This window comes from Phyllobates terribilis, unplaced genomic scaffold (genome assembly GCF_046119375.1).
Source record: "Phyllobates terribilis strain yellow unplaced genomic scaffold, ASM4611937v1 Scaffold_61__1_contigs__length_8056638, whole genome shotgun sequence".
Taxonomy (NCBI): Eukaryota; Metazoa; Chordata; class Amphibia; order Anura; family Dendrobatidae; genus Phyllobates; species Phyllobates terribilis.
The window spans coordinates 4522151-4540082 of NW_027362821.1; the positions used below are offsets into that span (position 1 = coordinate 4522151).

Consider the following 17932-nt stretch of genomic DNA (forward strand, 5'->3'; position numbering starts at 1 on the left):
GCGGCTCCGCTCCGTACACGCGGCTCCACTCCGTACACCTCGTACACACGCGGCTCCGCTCCGTACACCTCGTACACACGCGGCTCCGCTCCGTACACCTCGTACACACGCGGCTCCGCTCCGTACACCTCGTACACACGCGGCTCCACTCCGTACACCTCGTACACACGCGGCTCCGCTCCGTACACCTCGTACACCCGCGTCTCCGCTCCGTACGCCTCGTACACCCGCGTCTCCGCTCCGTACGCCTCGTACACACGGTCCTCTGCTCCGTACGCCTCGTACACGCGCGTCTCCGCTCCGTACGCCTCGTACACGCGCGGCTCCGCTCCGTACGCCTCGTACACGCGTGGCTCCGCTCCGTACACCTCGTACACACGCGACTCCGCTCCGTACACCTCGTACACACAAGGCTCCGCTCCGTACACCTCGTACACACAAGGCTCCGCTCCGTACACCTCGTACACACGCGGCTCCGCTCCGTACACCTCGTACACACGCGGCTCCGCTCCGTACACCTCGTACACACGCGGCTCCGCTCCGTACACCTCGTACACACGCGGCTCCGCTCCATACACCTCGTACACACGCGGCTCCGCTCCGTACACCTCGTACACACGCGGCTCCGCTCCGTACACCTCGTACAAGCGCGGCTCTGCTCCGTACACCTCGTACACACGCGGCTCCGCTCCGTACACCTCGTACACACGCGGCTCCGCTCCGTACACCTCGTACACACGCGGCTCCGCTCCGTACACCTCGTACACACGCGGCTCCGCTCCGTACACCTCGCACACACACGGCTCTGCTCCGTACGCCTCGTACACGCGCGGCTCCGCTCCGTACACCTCGTACACACGCGGCTCTGCTACATCCACACTGTAAACCCCTCCTGACCCCACACATAAACTTCAGCTCATCCAGCACCATGACAACCAGCACAGCAGAGTCCTGCATCCACTGAGGCCCCTGATCATGTGACCCCTGACTCCTCCCCTCCTGTGACCTCATCACAGCTCCTGTGCGCACAGAGCAGCCATATAGGTGGTGGCGGCTCTGCAGGTGGAGGTATGTGGAGACCCCATTACTGGGCGCAGGGGGCATTAACCCCTTCAGCACGGAGACTCTTTTGGGGTCTTGTGTTGCCCCTTTATAAGAATCATAAGGTTTTTGTTCTGTTTCCTGTAATAGATACATACGACACAACTATGGAGACAGGAAGGGAGGAAACGTATTGTTCTCATAGTACAGGACCCCTTTACTGCCCACACAGTGTAATACCCCCATTATTTCCCCTTATGCAGGATGTATGATGCCCCCCACACAGTGTATTGCCCCCATTATGCCTCTTAATACTGCATGATGCCCCCCACAGTGTAATGCCCCCATTATGCCCCTTATGCAGGCTGTATGATGCCCCCCACAGTGTAATGCCCCCATTATGCCCCTTATGCAGGATGTATGATGCCCCCATTATGCCCCTTATGCAGTGTGTATGATGCCCCCACACAGTGTAATGCCCCCATTATGCCCCTTATGCAGGATGTATGATGCCCCCACACAGTGTAATGCCCCTTATGCAGGATGTATGATGCCCCCACACAGTGTAATGTACCCACAGTACCGCCTGAGGTCATACAGTTAGAATAGGTCCTGAGGTTTTACAGCTGGAATAATCCCTCTGGAATTGGTTTTACCTTTGCCTGCTCCCCTATATGTATACCCTCGAGCATGTATATGACGCGCCCCCTGGGTCGTGGGATACTCGGTGCCCGGCCGGTCGTTGCTAGGGGAGATGTCACAGTGGCGGTGACCCGGTCCGTGACCCAGGGCGGTCAATAAAAAGGTGATAATTTACAGGGGATTTATAGTTTTTATATAAATGTTCATGACGCCACCTGTGGTATGCGGCTAAAGGGAGCCGCCGCTGCGGAGCAGGTCCTCTGGAGCTGTTGTTAATGCAGCAGAGTTGATTTAGCTCTCCACAGGTAGACCTTAGCTCCAGGGCTGTGCTGACATGTTATAGATGTTGCAATTGTGGTGCGGTGTAGTGCAGGGGGTGATGGCGCAGCAATTATTTCTCAGAGACAGCGGGGTGCAGTCTTCAGGGTTTACTCACAGTTGTTAAGTTCCTCAGGTTACACTTTCCGGATTACAACCACCCACGTCGTGCTGCGTTCACCGGACAGGGGTTCAGCAATCCCTCAGGTATTTCAAGAGTGCCTGACAGGACCCCGTTCTATATGTCCTTCTCAGCCGTCTTCCTGCGCTGGTGTGTGACCCACTACTCGGTAGCGTCAGCCCTCCCTGGGAAAAGGTGTACTCGGACGGCGGGCCGGTGTTTGTAGGGGTGGATGCAGTCACGACCTTGGCCCGGTCCGTGCCCAGGGTGCACACATTAAAAATATGGGCTTTAGTGGAAGAGTGGTTATTTGTCGACTACGCCACCTGTGGTTTCTGGTGAGGACCACCAGCGCTGCAGCAGTCCTCTAAGGCCGGTGTTTTGGCAGCCAGGATGTTATAGCTCCCCGCAGGTGGAGCTAGGCCTCAGGGCAGGGTAGAAGAAGTGCAGTTTTTGAGGAATGGTGGTCACGGTGCTGCGCAGAAATGAGAGAGAAGAGGCGGTGTATGAAGTCATCCAGGTTTTTACTCACGGTAGACTTGTTTTCAGCCACAAAGCTTCTCTTTGTTCCTCACGGCATACTGCGGCCACCAGGATGGGGCTCGGCTGCACCAGACAAGAACCCTGCACCGGAATGTTCCTCTCTCCTACCGTACTAGAACCGCCTCGTGCCCCATTAAAGTCCCGTACAGGTACTGCAATGTCCGTTGAAGGTGACTTCTAGCACTCGGACCGCCTAAGTCCTTTATTGGTGACTGGAGTGTAAACATGGCTCAAGGCTGGGGTTCCTCTGGATAGACGCAGATTAAAGGAATACAGGTGGTGACTCCGCTCCGTCCGTATTCCCCCTGGGATCCACTTCAGCCTCCGGACTTTTCTGACAGAGACATGGAGTACAAAGTCAGATAATCGGGGACCGGTACCCCCTTTTGCGGCAGGAGTCTCTCTGACCCAGTCAGAACAAGGGTAGCCGGTGGCGACTCTGCTCCGTCAGCACCCGTTGAGATCCTTTCGCCTGCGGAGCTCTTCTCCTCTGCTCCCCTCCTAGGCCCTCTTACTTGGACAGAGCTTGCTGTAACTCAATTCTGCCCAAGTCCCCAATCTCAAGGCCCGAGACCGGGCATCGCAGCCTCCTGAGGCATCTGCAGCTTGTACTGTCTGGCTCCTCCAGGGAACTGCGACCAAAGACCCTGTATTAAAGATGGACTCCATATTTATATGGATCCATTGGTGTAACCGTAAAGTGCTTCCTCCATCCTCACTAAGATTCCCCCTACTTTTGGTTCCCCCCATACTCCTCCATTCAGGACCGGGGCAGCACATTGTGCTCTAAACCCCCTTCAGAATGGGAGTGTGTAGTGTTGGATGTGTGGTGGGGTCCGGTGTGGTGCTCCATCCTTACCTCGGAGAGGAAGTACCACACCTCTTTCCATGAGGTGCAGTACACCTGTGGCGACTGAACCCTCAGGGGAGCCACACTGGCGCTCACCCTCCTTGCCCTGAGCCTCGCCAAACAATGTCCCAAGCCGGTATCCTCGGATCTTTCTGGGCAACCTGGAGTTTCCTGGATCCTATGTGGTTACCTTTTTGGCGACTTGAGTACGGATGTGGCAACTGCACCCTGAAAGTACAGAAGCCTTCAGTTTCTAGTTGAACTTTGTAATTGTCACTAGTTAGGGGCTGGTCCCCTCTGCGGCTCAATCCCTCCACCGCCTGGCAGATTCGGGTGTACGGGTGGCCTCCAGCACTGCCCGTACCCCTGGGATCCCTTCCTCGTTCCTGGAGCCTTCCTCCGGCTCCTCTCCTACTCAGTCTGTCCTGGGCCTCTCTCTAGGCCCTCCTCCTGAGCCGAGCACCTGCAGAGCTCCTGCTCCCAACTCTTCCTCTCAGACTGCTCTGACTGACTGACCTGTCCTTTCAAGATGGCTTCACTCTATATACTGTCCTAACAAGTGCTCATCTGAACTTCTTCCTCCACCCACACCCACTACATGGTTCCCCCTACTTTGGTCCCCCCCCACTCCAGCCAGGGACAGGGCTCAGCAGGAAGCGCGACGCATCTTGCCCCTCCTGCTGGTCTGGAGTAGTGTAGTGTTGGATGCAAGTGTTTGGGTCCTGGGCAGCACTCTATCCTTACCTGAGAGTGAGATACCACACCTCTGGGTGAGATGCAGTACCTCTGTGGCAACTGAACTCGCAGGGGCCCCACATATACATCCATGTAGGGGAGCAGGCCTTACTAGATATCGAGGCTTTATACAGTAATATACCGCATGAGGATGGTATCAGAGGAGTAAGACATTTATTGAAATCGAGATCAATGGAGTGTAGCAGACATAATGACTTCATGGAGGATCTTCTAAAATTCACTCTTACTCATTACGTATTGCTTTTTGACAGGAAGTACTTCCACACGCTCAGGGGTACTGCTAACCTATTCCTGGGCTGGTGGGAGGAATCCACAATATTCAGGGATGATAATAAGTCATGACATCCATATATTGGGGTATGATACAAATATATTGACTACATTTTTATCATCTGGTCAGGGACGAGTGAACAATGTTTTGAATTTGTCAGGGAACTCAATATCCATAGAGTGGGCCTGAGATTTATATCAGAGTTTAATTATTACCAGTTGCCGTTCTTGGATGTACTAATCAAGAAAGATTGGGATGGGACCCTAAGAACACACATCTACCATAAACCTTCAAGCACTAATAAACTATTGAAGTGGGATAACCACCAACCCATCTCCATAAAAAGAGGAATACCCAGGGGCCAATTTTTATGGTTGAGAGGGTACTGCTCTAATGTCACAGATTTTAATATACAGGCAATAGACCTGAACATCAGATTCAGGGAAAAAGGGTACTCATGGAACATTTTGGATTTCACGTCGTTTGCAGAAAAATGGGAGAGCCAAACGCTCCTCCATACCAATCCATGAGACCAAGAAAAATATTGGACTACACGAGTAAGAAAAACTTATGACAGAGTGACTGTATCTTTCATATCCTCAGAAAACACTGGGATATACTTGTGACTATCCCGGACCTGAGGGTGCTGTGGGATCTATTCCTACAATAACTTTCAGAAAGGGTTGGTCCATTAGGGACCATTTAGTGCATAATTTCTATAAAAAACCTGCACCCAAGGGGACTTGGCTAGATAGAGGAATCTGCGGTTTCTTTAGATTTGAACGACATTGTACATGTAATTGGATGAGACCATGTAAATGTTTCTTGAGCTCCTCCATGGTTGAAATCTTTTTTCCAGTGGGATTATTCGAACTGTAAAACCTCAGGACTAGTATATATGGTCACATGCACCTGCCCCCTAGATTATGTAGGCAAGATCAAGAGGGAGTCTAGGAGGAGGTTGGGGGGCATTTGGGTGATATATGCCATGGTTGGGAAACCCCATTAGCGAGAGACATGAACAGTGTACATTGCGGTGAAACCGGAGACATCTCCTTTTGTATCATTGTGGTTGTTAAACCCAATGTGAGAGGAGAAGATCACAATAGATGTATCCTCAAAAAAGAAAGTGAGTGGATTGTTAGGGGCCAGTGAATCCAGTCTAAGGGACTCAATGAGAAAATTTCCTATGCCTGTTTAGTGTGAATACAGACCCATTCTGGATTATATTTTTGGATTGTATACTCTACCCATTGCTACTTGGTTCCCTGTGAATGGGGTTTACATATTGTTGTACTTCATCGAGATATCTGAGCTTCTATATCTGAATTATTACTTATCAATTATATTCCACTTATACTATTTCATAATTAACAAGTGTGGTGATCCTTGTGTATCTCTAATTGTGCAATAGAGGGGAAATTTGACCATTTAGGAATATACTGAGGGCCATCATCCCATATTTTTTGTAGTGATAAAGTAGATCTACATGCTTATTGCATGATGGGAGAATGTGCAATATTTGTTTTTAGTTTCCCATGACGCTGATCTCAGAGATAGAAAAATCTTATGTTGGTGGAATGCAATCCAAAACCATTATGCTCTCTGGTGTGGAACGCATGCTTCCGAGACTGTGATGCACTCCGGCATGGAACGCACATATCCGGGCACGTTTGTGCTTTCTGCCCGCCCGTTGTTTTGTGCTGAATTGTGGGGAATACTTGAGAATTTATTTTTGTTCTGTCTTTAGTTGATCCCACTGATACATCAGATTAGTCCTCAGAGAATTATAATTAGAGGAACCCGTGGACACATTAGGATATGTGAAGCTGACCTCCGCTCTCCTCTATTTCCTTTGAATTTATTGTGTGACCTGTATTTCAAAACAGTAGCTCTTGGTTTGTTTCATTTCCATGTGTAAATTGAATTTGACTCGTAGTCTTTGATATCTCTTTCAAACTTAGTTTTTTTTATGTCTGAGATCCATCCTCCAGACTTTGTAAATTCTTTTGCATATTTTGTTTGAGTTTTGTATCCATAAAGGCTTCTACACTAGGCGGAATACTTTCAACTAGTTATTTTCAAGAAACAAATATCAAACGCAATGTGACTTGGTTATCCTATAAGTTTTTTTTTTAAATGTGGACATACACCCTGTAAAACATGCAACTATGTTTATAAAACCGACACATTTGAAGAAAACCTAACGGGACAACAATTTGCAATACACAATTTCATCAATTGTAACACTATAGGGGTCATCTATTTAATAGTGTATAGAGAGTTAACTACAATATGTGGGATGCACGTCAGGTCCGCAAAAAACTATATTAGCAGACAATTATCCAACGCCATCAATCCCACAACATTAAACGTGTCTGTGGTTTCAAGACACTTTTTTCACAAAAACAACGCGGGTGCTCGGGTTCAACATATTGCGGATCGGATAGACAGATTGCTGGGTGGAGCTGGGGAAAACCCACTGTTCATGGTACGCATTGGTACTAATGACAAAGTTAGAGGGAGGTGGAAGGTCCTTAAAAATGAGTACAGGGAAGCTGAAGACCAGGATCTCAAAGGTGGTGTTTTCACAAATACTGCCGGTGCCACCTGCGTCACTAGAAACACGTCGGGAGCTTAGAGAGATAAATCAGTGGCTTAGAAATTAGTGCAGGAAGGAAGGGTTTGGGCTCATGGAGAACTGTGCCGATTTCGCGGTTGGCTACAGGCTCTACGGTAGGGATGGGTTGCATCTCAATAGGAGAAGATGCAGCTTTGCTGGGGGAAAAAATGGTCAGACGGATGGGGGAGCTTTTAAACTAAGATCTAGGGGGAGGGTAGTCATGCTTATAAGGGGTTAGATAGACTAGACAGAGTGGGAGAGTAGGGGCTATGGAGGATCTAGGGGGAGCTGGGATAAGCAAGGAAAGTAAGGAGTTGAGTAGGAAATTTGCTAATTGTATTAAATGTCTACTAGCAAATGCAAGAAGTCTTGCAAACAAAATGGCTGAACTGGAGACTCTTATGTCGGTCAGAGAATACGATGTGGTGGGTATTACAGAAACCTGGCTGGATGAAAGCCATGACTGGGTGACAAATATAGAGGGATACACTACATTTAGAAAGGACAAGAAAGAGAAAAAAGGTGGAGGTCTGTGTATTTTCGTAAGATCCAACTTAAAATCTGTGCTCAATGACAACATTGGTGGGAGCTGCGACAATGTAGAGTCAATTTGGGTAAATGTACATGGGGATGGCAATAATGGAAAGCTGCTAAGAGGAGTTTGTTACAAGCCTCCTAATATAGCTGAACTTCTAGAGGACGAAATGTTGGAACAAATTAAAAATGCAGCAAATAATAATAGGGTCCTTATTATGGGGGATTTTAACTATCCAGATTTTCATTGGGACATAGAATCTTTTGTGCTAAAAGCTGCAAATTCTTATCCACAGTTCAGAACAATTACCTCTCTCAGTTGGTAGATGAACCAACCAGGGGAGGTAATCTGCTGGATCTGGTGCTGTCAAATAGACCAGATACAATTTCAGATCTAGAGGTCTGGGAGCATTTGGGAAACAGCGACCATAATATGATAAGTTTCAATGTAATATTTAATAAAACATTTCAAAACGAAAATGCTAAAACCTGGAACTTTAGGAAAGCTGATTTCAACAAATTAAGGGAAGAACTTAATTGTGTAGACTGGGACCATATCATGGTAACTGGGAATACCAAATGTAAATGGGTGATGTTTAAGGAAATACTACTAGATTCCTGTAGAAAATTTATACCCTGGAATAAAAAGGAACCAGGAATAAAAAGAAACCATTATGGATAAATAAGACAGTACAAAGTTTAATAAGACAAAAACAAAGGGCATTCAAAATCTTGAAGGCCGAGAATACAGAAATAGCATTTCAGTAGTATAAAGACCTAAATAAGAAATGTAAAAAGAAATCAACCTAGCAAAATTATCTACAGAGAAACAAATTGACAGAGACATTAAATTCCCAAAAATTTTATGCATACATCAATGCCAAAAAGAGTAAATCAGATGGTATTGGCCCCTTAAAAGACAATAATAACAAGATAATTATAGAGGACAAAGAAAAGGCTGAGATATTAAGCAGACACTTTTCATACGTGTTTACCAACAAACAGTCTGTTTCAGGGTTCTTTCAAGAGGGCAAAAATCAAAGTTCACCTCCTAATATAAATAGTTTAACACAAAAAGAAGTACGCCTGCGTCTGAGAAAATTAAACATTGTCAAATCCCCTGGACCAGATGGTATTCATCCACGGATACTGAGGGAATTGAGCTCAGTAATTGACAAACCGCTGCATCTCTTATTCTTAGACACTCTTGTAACAGGGGTAGTGCCACAGGATTGGAGGATAGCAAATGTACCGATATTTAAGAAAGGTAAGAAGGTGGATCCAGGTAACTACCATCCAGTAAGTCTGACATCAGTAGTGTGCATAGTTTTTGAGGGCATCATAAGAGATGACCTGCAGAGATATATTGCAGAGAATAATATAATAAATGATAATCAGCACGGATTCATGAAAAATAGGTAGTGTCTAACCAACATGTTGGGGTTCTATGAGGGGATAAGTGCAAATCTAGATGTTGGTAATGTGGCTGATGTGATTTACCTGGACTTTACAAAGGCATTTGATACTGTACCACATAGCAGCCTTATACTGAAGCTACAGAAGCAATGACTTGGGGGAACTATATGTAGATGGGTAAGGAATTGGCTAAATGATAGGAAACAAAGAGTCGTCATAAATGGTACATTCTCTAAATAGGACATAGTCAGCAGTGGGGTGCTACAGGGATCTGTGCTAGGACCAATTCTTTTTAACCTCTTTATTAATGACCTTGGGAATGGGATTGTAAGTAAAGTGCCAGTTTTTGCTGACGATACCAAACTATGTAGGATATTAAAATCTGATCTTGACATTACGATATTGCAGAACGATCTGGATAAGATGACTGAATGGGCAAACACTTGGCAGATTAAGTTTAAATGTAGATAAATGTAGAGTAATGCACATAAGATGGAGTAATCCTATTGCTGCATATACATTAAGTGGGAGTATACTCAGGACTACAGAACAGGAGAAGGATTTGGGTATTCTGGTTACAAGTAAGTTGAGAAGCAGTGCTCAATGTCAAGCAGCAAAATCAAACAAGATTTTAGGGTGTATAAAAAGAGAAATAAAATCCTGCAATCCCAACGTATTGTTACTAGTGTTGAGCATTCCGATACTGTAATATCTGGTATCGGCCGATATTCGCGGTATCGGAATTCCGATACTTAATTCCGATACTTTTACAATATCGGATACTGGAATCGGAAGTTCCCATAATGCCTGCGCTCTGTAGTGTCTGTGAAGGATGACAAGCTGGGTGGCAGCGCTCAGCTGCGATCCAGCCTGTCATCAGAATGCCATCCCAGCGGGGGAGAATTCTCCTGATTGTTTAAAAGCCGGCGGGCGGTATAAAGCCGCCGGCTTTTAAACAATCACACAGCCCCATACTGCTTCCCCGCAGCCTCCCACCCCGATCCTCCGCTCCCCTCGCCACCTCCCATCCCGATCGTAAGTTAGGACCGGGCGGGGAGCGCAGCTCCAAGGAGCGGGGAGTGAAGGACCCGGGCGGGGAAGCCGGCAGTGAAAAGACTTCACCGCCGGCTTTCCCGTTCTGTGCTGCGCTTTCCCGCCGGTTATTTCAAATGAACAGCTGAGGTATCAGGTGATGCCGATCAGCTGTTCATTTGAAGTCGCCGCGGTGCCCTCAGAGGGTTCATGTGAGTTCATGCTTGACTGCATGAACTCACATGAACTTTCCCACGGCCGCACAGGTCAGCCTCACCTCCCAGACCCGTCATGATTAGTGTGTGTGCGGGGTGTGTGTGCGGGGTGTGTGCGCGATGTTTGTGTGGGTGTGCGGGGTGTGTGCGCGATGTTTGTGCGGGTGTGCGCGGTGTCTGTGCGATGTGTGCGGTGTGTGTGCGTGCAGGCAGACATAGGCCGATGTGACACTACTACTCCCATCGGCCTATGTCTGTCCCCCGTCCACTCCTGCCAGCAGGATCAGCTCGATGGGAGCAGTAGTTCCCATCAGCCTGATCCTGCTATTTAAATTGCCCTACTGTGTCCCCAATAAATGTTAAATACATGTCATTGGTGGCCAGTGGTTACCTAAAAGAAATTAGTTCATACATTACCTGTCCCCGCCGATCGCCACCTAAAATAAAGTAAAAAATAAAAAACTACACCTATACTCACCAAGACACCTAATTCCCCGAAGCCATCGATCTCCTGTAATAAAATATAAAATAATAAACCACAACCTTATCCTTACCCCTCCGTAGTAGTCCACGAGTGTCCCACGAAGATCTCCAGTTCAGAGCAGCCACATAGAATGTGACCGCTCTGAACCGCTGCCGCCGCTAGAATGACAGCATAAGCGGGTTCACCGGAGTTCAGGCAGCGCTGCTCCGGTTAGCTGCTTTACGGCCCTGCTGTATAGTGAGAAATTCCCACGGTACAGCAGTGCCGTAAAGGAGGTCTCCGGAGCTGCGCTGACTGAATGCACTCCGGTGACCTCAGTCAGTGGCTCCCGCTGCCGGGAGCGGACGTGTTCCCGGCAGCGTGAGCTTACAGCAGCCATGCACAGCTGTCACCATCTCCAGATGTGACAGCTGTGCATGGGAGATCAGCGCAGGAACGTGGACAGGTAACTATTATTTTTAGTAAACTAAGAATTAAATAAAATTGTGTGTTTTATTTCAAATAAATTATTTTTTTCTGGGTGTAGTGTGTGTTTTTTCTTTTTAACACTTTGTAGGTTAGTAATGGGGGTGTCTTATAGACGCCCATCATTACTAACCTGGGCTTCATGGCAGCTGGCGCTGACATGAACCCCACCACTATTACCCCCTGCCACTGCACCAGGGCAGCGTGGAAGAGCGAGGCTAAGTGCCAGAGTTGGCGCATCCTATGGATGCGCCATTTCTGGGGCGGCTGACGACTGGTGTTTCTAGCCTGGGAGGGGGCCAATATTCATGGCACCCTTCCTGGGCTATTAATATCAGCCCCCAGCTGTCTGCCTAGCCTTTGCTAGCTATTAAAATAGGGGGGACCCCACGTCATTTTTTTTGGGGGGGTCCCCCATTTTAATAGCTAGTAAAGGCTAGGTATTCAGCTGGGGGCTGATATTAGTAGCCTGGGAAGCTCCGTGGGTTTTACCCCCTTCCCAGGCTTCAAACATCTGCCCCAGCCGTCTGCTTAACCTCCGCTAGAGACTAAAATTATGGGGGATCCCACGCCATTTTTTTTTTAAATAAATCCATTATTTTAACACTAAATGACATTTGAGGAGTTAATAAAGATGCAGTCCCTAAATTATTATTTATTTTTTAATTAATTTTTCCCAAAACTTTTGACGTGGACTTCGCCATATTTTTGTATGCCAGCCAGGTACAGCATCCAGCTTCTATGAACGCGCCATTTTCCGGGGCGGCTGCGGACTGCAATTTTCAGCGGGGGGCAGAAAGCTTGGGCCTCCCTGCGCTGCAGATTCCATCCCCCAGCTGCCTAGTTGTACCTGGCTGGACACAAAAATAGGGAGAAGCTCCACGTTTTTTTTTTTTTAATTATTTCATGAAATTCATGGAATAATTAAGAAAAAAAGGGCTTCCCTATATTGTTGTGTCCAACCAGGTACAAATAGGCAGCTGGTGGTTGGGGGCAGCCCGTTCCTGCCTGCTGTACCTGGCTAGACCCAAATATAGTGCAAAGCCCCACGTCAATTTTTTTTTAATTATTTCAGGAAATTCATGAAATAATTAAAAAAAAATTATGTGGGGCTTCGCCCTATATTTGTGGGGCTTCGCCCTATATTTTACTATGTTACTATGTATAAAGGGGATATCGTATCCTTCCGATTTTAGGAATAGAAAAGGCTTATAAACCATTAAAAGGCAGAGATATGAAAAGAAAAATGTTAAATAGAGAGTCACATTGGATTTTTGAATTACAAACTAGAGCCCCACAGGGAATGAACATCAGACAGGATTTAATATTACAGTGCAATTAATTGTATTTGTTTTTGATTTTCAGTGATTTTATTGAATATCTCATGCATGAGTTGTATTTGTGTATTATTGTGACGCTGAGTCACTTTTCACAGCCAAGCTGTGAGACAGAATAGCCGAGGAGTCCGGAGTTAAAAGCCAGGAGGGTACGTCATAAACAGAAGGAAGAGGCTAAGGCTTAGTCAGGTGACGTTATGTTGGTCAGAATACCAGGAGGATAGCGGATCAGAGCAGAAGGGGTTAAACAGACGGATGGTCAGAACAAGGTCAGGCAACAGAATATCAATACACAGAACACTTAGGTACAGAGAAACAAACCTCACACTAGCTGAATGTACGTCTGGCAGAGGTCAGGGAGAAACAGCTAGTTATGTAGCCTGGCAGTCACCTGGAATGATGAACACCTGGAGATAGCCAGTGCCACTCAGTCTCAGATTGGACAGCCGAGCAGGCAATCATCACACTGACAGCTTCAGCACGCCTCTATACCAGATTGGACCACCGAGTTGTCAAAGTAACGACAGCTCCAGCATGCCCCTGTACAAGATTGGATGGCTGAGTTGTCAGTAACTGTATCCCAGACACAGTGAGGGGTGGAACCTTGACTGTACCCCCTCTTCTAAGGGAGGCCACCGGACCCCAAGGCTTCCCAGGAAACTTTAGATGGAAGGCCCTGACTAACTGATCGGCCTTCACATCTCAAGCAGAGACCTAGGATCTCTCCTCTGGTCCGTATCCCCTCCAGTGGATGAGGTATTGGAGGGAATTTCGGACCCTATGAGAATCCACCACCCTCTGAACCTCATGCTCTAAGCCATCGTCGACTGACGCTGGAGGAGGCGGGGATGAGAGAGATAATACCGAAGGGATAAACGCCTTTAATGGGGATTTATGGAAGACATTAGGGATGCGAAGGGATGGAGGAAGCTTTAATCTGAATGCCACTGGATTGACCACCTCAACGATCTCATGTGGACCAATAAACTTTGGACCCAATTTTGCAGACGGCACTTGAAGTTTAAAGTTCCTGGATGACAACCAAACCTTATCCCCGATCTTAAAAACAGGACCCACTGAACGTCTTCTATCGGCCTTCTGTTTTTGGCGAGTCTAAGTGGTCCAATATTCTTCTGAACCTCCTTCCAGACATCTCCAAGTATTTGTACGGCAACTTCCACCCCAGGACATTTAGAACTAATCCTAGAAAATTCACCGAAATGGGGATTCAATCCATAATTACAGAAAAACGGAGAGGTTCCAGTAGACTGTACTCGACTGTTAAATGCAAATTCAGCAAGAGGTAAAAACGAAGACCAGTCCTCCTGCTGAGCTGCCACAAAGCACCTTAAAATTTGTTCCAAAGATTGATTTGTCCTCTGTCTGACCGTTGGTCTCAGGGTGGTAAGCAGATGAAAAGGACAAGTTAATCCTGACCTTATTACAAAAAGCTCTCCAGAACTTGAAGACAAATTGTACTCCCCTATCAGACAAAATGTTAAGAGGGATACCACGTAACTTACAATATGAGAAATAAACAACTTGGAGAGTGTCTCTGCATTAGGTAATCCTGACAAAGGAACAAAATGAGCTTGTTTGCTGAATCGGTCAACTACCACCCAGATAGCAATTTTCCCACCAGACAGAGGCAAATCCATGATGAAATCCATGGACAAATGAGTCCATGGCCTTTCTAGAATTGTCAGTGGAGCCAATTCCCCGGACGGCCGGATGTGACTGACTTTAGCGCGTGCGCAGGCATCACAAGCAGGTACAAAATCTTTGATATCATTATGCATGGACAGCCACCAAAAAAGTCTGGTAATGACTTTCCATGTAGCAGTAACCCCAGGTTGACCACTTAAGACGGAATCATGAAATTCTTGTAACACACACAATCTTAGGTACACAGGCACAAATGATTTAGATCCTGGAGTGTCCGGAGAAGCCAATGACTGGGCGTTATGGATCTCCTTTTCCAATTCTGAGGTTACCATAGAAACCACAATACCCTGAGGAATAATGGAGGATGGAGGTTCTGGAGGAGAAACTGAATCGAGACTACAAGATAATGCATCAGCTTTCTTAGACCCTGGTCTGAATGTAATGCCTCTGTGGGAGTTTATCTTTTAGCTGATTCAATGTAAGCTAGATTCTTCTGATCAGTGACCACAGTAACTGGATGAACCGCTCCTCCAAAAAATGCCTCCATTCCTCAAAGGCTAATTTTACAGAAAGTAACTCACGATTCCCAACATCATAACTTGTTTCTGCCGAAAATTATTTAGACAAAAAAGCCCATGGACGCAAGTTAGTCAGAGTTTTGGACCCCTGCGACAAAACCGCCCCCACTCCGACCTCCGAAGCATCCACCTCTACAATGGATGGCTCTTTGAGATCCGGTTAGATCAGAATGGGAAGTGGCATGAAACACTCTTCATTTTTCAAAAGCCCTGATAGCACTCTGTGACCACACCTTGAGATTTGCCCCCTTACGTGTAAGGTCAGTAAGAGGTTATACAATCTGAGAAAACCTCTTGATAAATTTCCTATAATAGTTGGCGAATCCCACAAAATGCTCCAAAGGCTTGAGATCACGAAGCTGAACCCAGTCAATTATGGCCTGTACCTTCCAAGGGTCCATCTTAAACCCTTCTGCTGACAAGATGAACCCCAAGAATGAAATTTCCTGAACAGAACAAACACATTTCTCTAATTTAGCACACAAAGAGTTCTCACTTAATCTTTGTAACACAACACGGACATGTGCATTTAATAACCCAAATGGCATGACAAGTAGTGTTGAGCGAATTTGTTTGGCATTTAAAATTCGTGTTTGTGTGCAGGGTTCCGACTTTTTCGCGCCAAAAAATCAGCTCCGAAATGCTGAACAAATTCGCTCAACACTAATGACAAGGTTTTCAAACAGACGCTCAGACCTTAAAAACGCTGTTTTCCACTTATCACCCTCCCGGATGTGTATCAAATTGTAGGCCCCTCTAAGATCAAGTTTAGAGAACACCATAGCTCCCAGAAGCTGACTATATAGGTTGTGGATGAGTGGAAGTGGGTACGTATTTTTAACCATGATTTTGTTGAGTTCTCGGAAATCGAGGCAAGGATGGAGACCCCCATCTTTCTTTTTTTTACGAAGAATAAAACGGCAGCTACAGGAGAGGAGGAAGGACGGATATGACCCTTCTGTAAACTTTTGTTAGCATATTCTTGCCCATTCAGGCCCAGACAAATTGTAAAGGAGAGCTTTAGGCAATTTGGCACAAGGAATAAGATCAATAGCACAATCATAAGGATGATGGGGAGGTAGTATCTTCGCCTCTTTCTCCAAGAACACATCTCCAAAGTCCTTCAGGTACCTCGGCAGATCCTTCAGACTAGCGGAGTATATTTGTTCAGTTTTTAGACATTTCTTGCAACAATTAGGGCCTCATTTAACAATCTCCCTCTGACACCAATCAATAACAGGATTGTGAATCTGCAACCATGGAAGCCCTAGTACCAACCCAACAGGTAAATTATCCAACACAAAACATGAGAAGGATTCAAAGTGGAGTGCTTCCACTTGAAGCATTAAATCCACTGTTACCTTCTTGATTAAATTCCTAGATAATGGTGTCTTGTCAAGGGTGAAGATTTGCATGAGTTTTTCTAAACAAACTGTCCCTAACCCTAACTTCAGAACCAGTCCCAATTCAATAAAGTTAGCAACAGACCCACAGTCAATGAAAACCCATGTTGATAACACCTGTTTCTAAAAGTATAACACTGTATTTATCAGTACTTTAGAAGAAAAAGGTTCCTGGGAGTCTGGGTGACCTCCTTGGCCATCACTCACACTCAGACGTTCTCCTGATGGTTTGCTAGCTTGAGGGCAAGTAGGGCAATTCTTGATAAAATGTCCAGAGAGACCACAGTACAGGCAGAGTCCGAGATCTTATCTACGTCTACAACACGAAGACTGGCAACTTTAATCTCCAATGGCTCCACCTCCGGTAAATGGACCTGCTCCGGTGAAATATAATGGGCAGCTTGTTGTTCCTCACATCTCTCATGGATTCTACAGTCCATTTGTATGGCTTGGGTAATGGCCTCTGCCAGGGAACAATGAACTTCATGGAGGATCAGGGCATCCTTAAGGGTTTTGGAAAGGCCTTTGTGGAACTGGCACCTGAGAGCTGCATCGTTCCACAGAACTGCAGTGGACCATGGCCGGAACTCAGTACAGTAGTCCTCAGCTGCACGACCCCCTTGAGCCAGGTTCATGATCTTAGCTTCAGCGACCTGGATCCTGTTGGGTTCATCATATACCAGTCCTAAACTGTCAAAGAAGGCGTCAACAGAAAACCGTTCTGGGGCTTGTGGGGACAAGGAAAATGCCCAAGTCTGAGGGCACCCTTGCAGAAGGGACATGATTATTCCCACCTGCTGGAACTCCTCTCCTCACGATCCTACAGCTCTCCCTGAAGACCCTAAGCTGGTTTTTTTCTCCAGAAAATTTAGCAGGGAGGTCTAATACAGATTCGGGAGAGACCAACTATACATCAGAGGGTACTAACGTCACTGTCACTGCCGGCAGTGGAGGGTTATCCGAGATTTTCATTAGATTAGTTATCTGACCCTGCAACTGACATTGTGATGACTCCAGACTCTGGCATTTCTTAGCCAGATCCTGAGTCATCAGCTTCAAATTCACCATATGGTCACAGAGCGTGTGAACAGTCTCCATACAGATGAAAAAGAAAAACGTATTGACCAGACGTAATGTGACGCTGAGCCAAGTTGTGAGACAGAATAGTCTAGGGGTCCAGAGTAAAAAAACAGGAGGGTACATCATAAACAGAGGGAAGAGACAAAGGCATAGTCAGGTAACATTACGTTGGTCAGAATACCAGGATAGTGGATCAGAGCAGGAGGGGTTAAACAGATGGATGGGCAGAGCAAGGTCCAAGGTCAGGCAACAGAATATCAATACACAGAACACTTAGGCACAGAGAAACAAACCTCACACTAGCTGAATGTACGTCTGGCAGAGGTCAGGGAGAAACAGCTCAGTTATGTAGCCTGGCAGTCACCTGGAATGATGAACACCAGGAGATAGCCAGTGCCTCCCAGTCTCAGATTGGACAGCCAAGCTGTCAATCAACACACTGACAGCTTCAGCACGCCCCTGTACCAGATTGGACCACCGAGCTGTCAATCAAAGTACCGACAGCTCCAGCATGCCCCTGTACAAGATTGGACAGCTGAGCTGTCAGTAACTGCATCC

At 46.6% G+C, this 17932-nt stretch overlaps 1 protein-coding gene across 1 annotated transcript in view; it reads left to right on the plus strand.

The window, feature by feature from the left end:
- Nucleotides 1–1003: 1003 nt before the first annotated feature.
- Nucleotides 1004–17932, plus strand: part of LOC141192444 (uncharacterized) — a 30997-nt gene continuing 14068 nt past the window's right edge. Inside the window, exon 1 of the mRNA XM_073661975.1 lies at nucleotides 1004–1068. The gene's annotated coding sequence lies outside the window, so the exon portion shown is untranslated. The remainder of the gene's footprint in view (nucleotides 1069–17932) is intronic.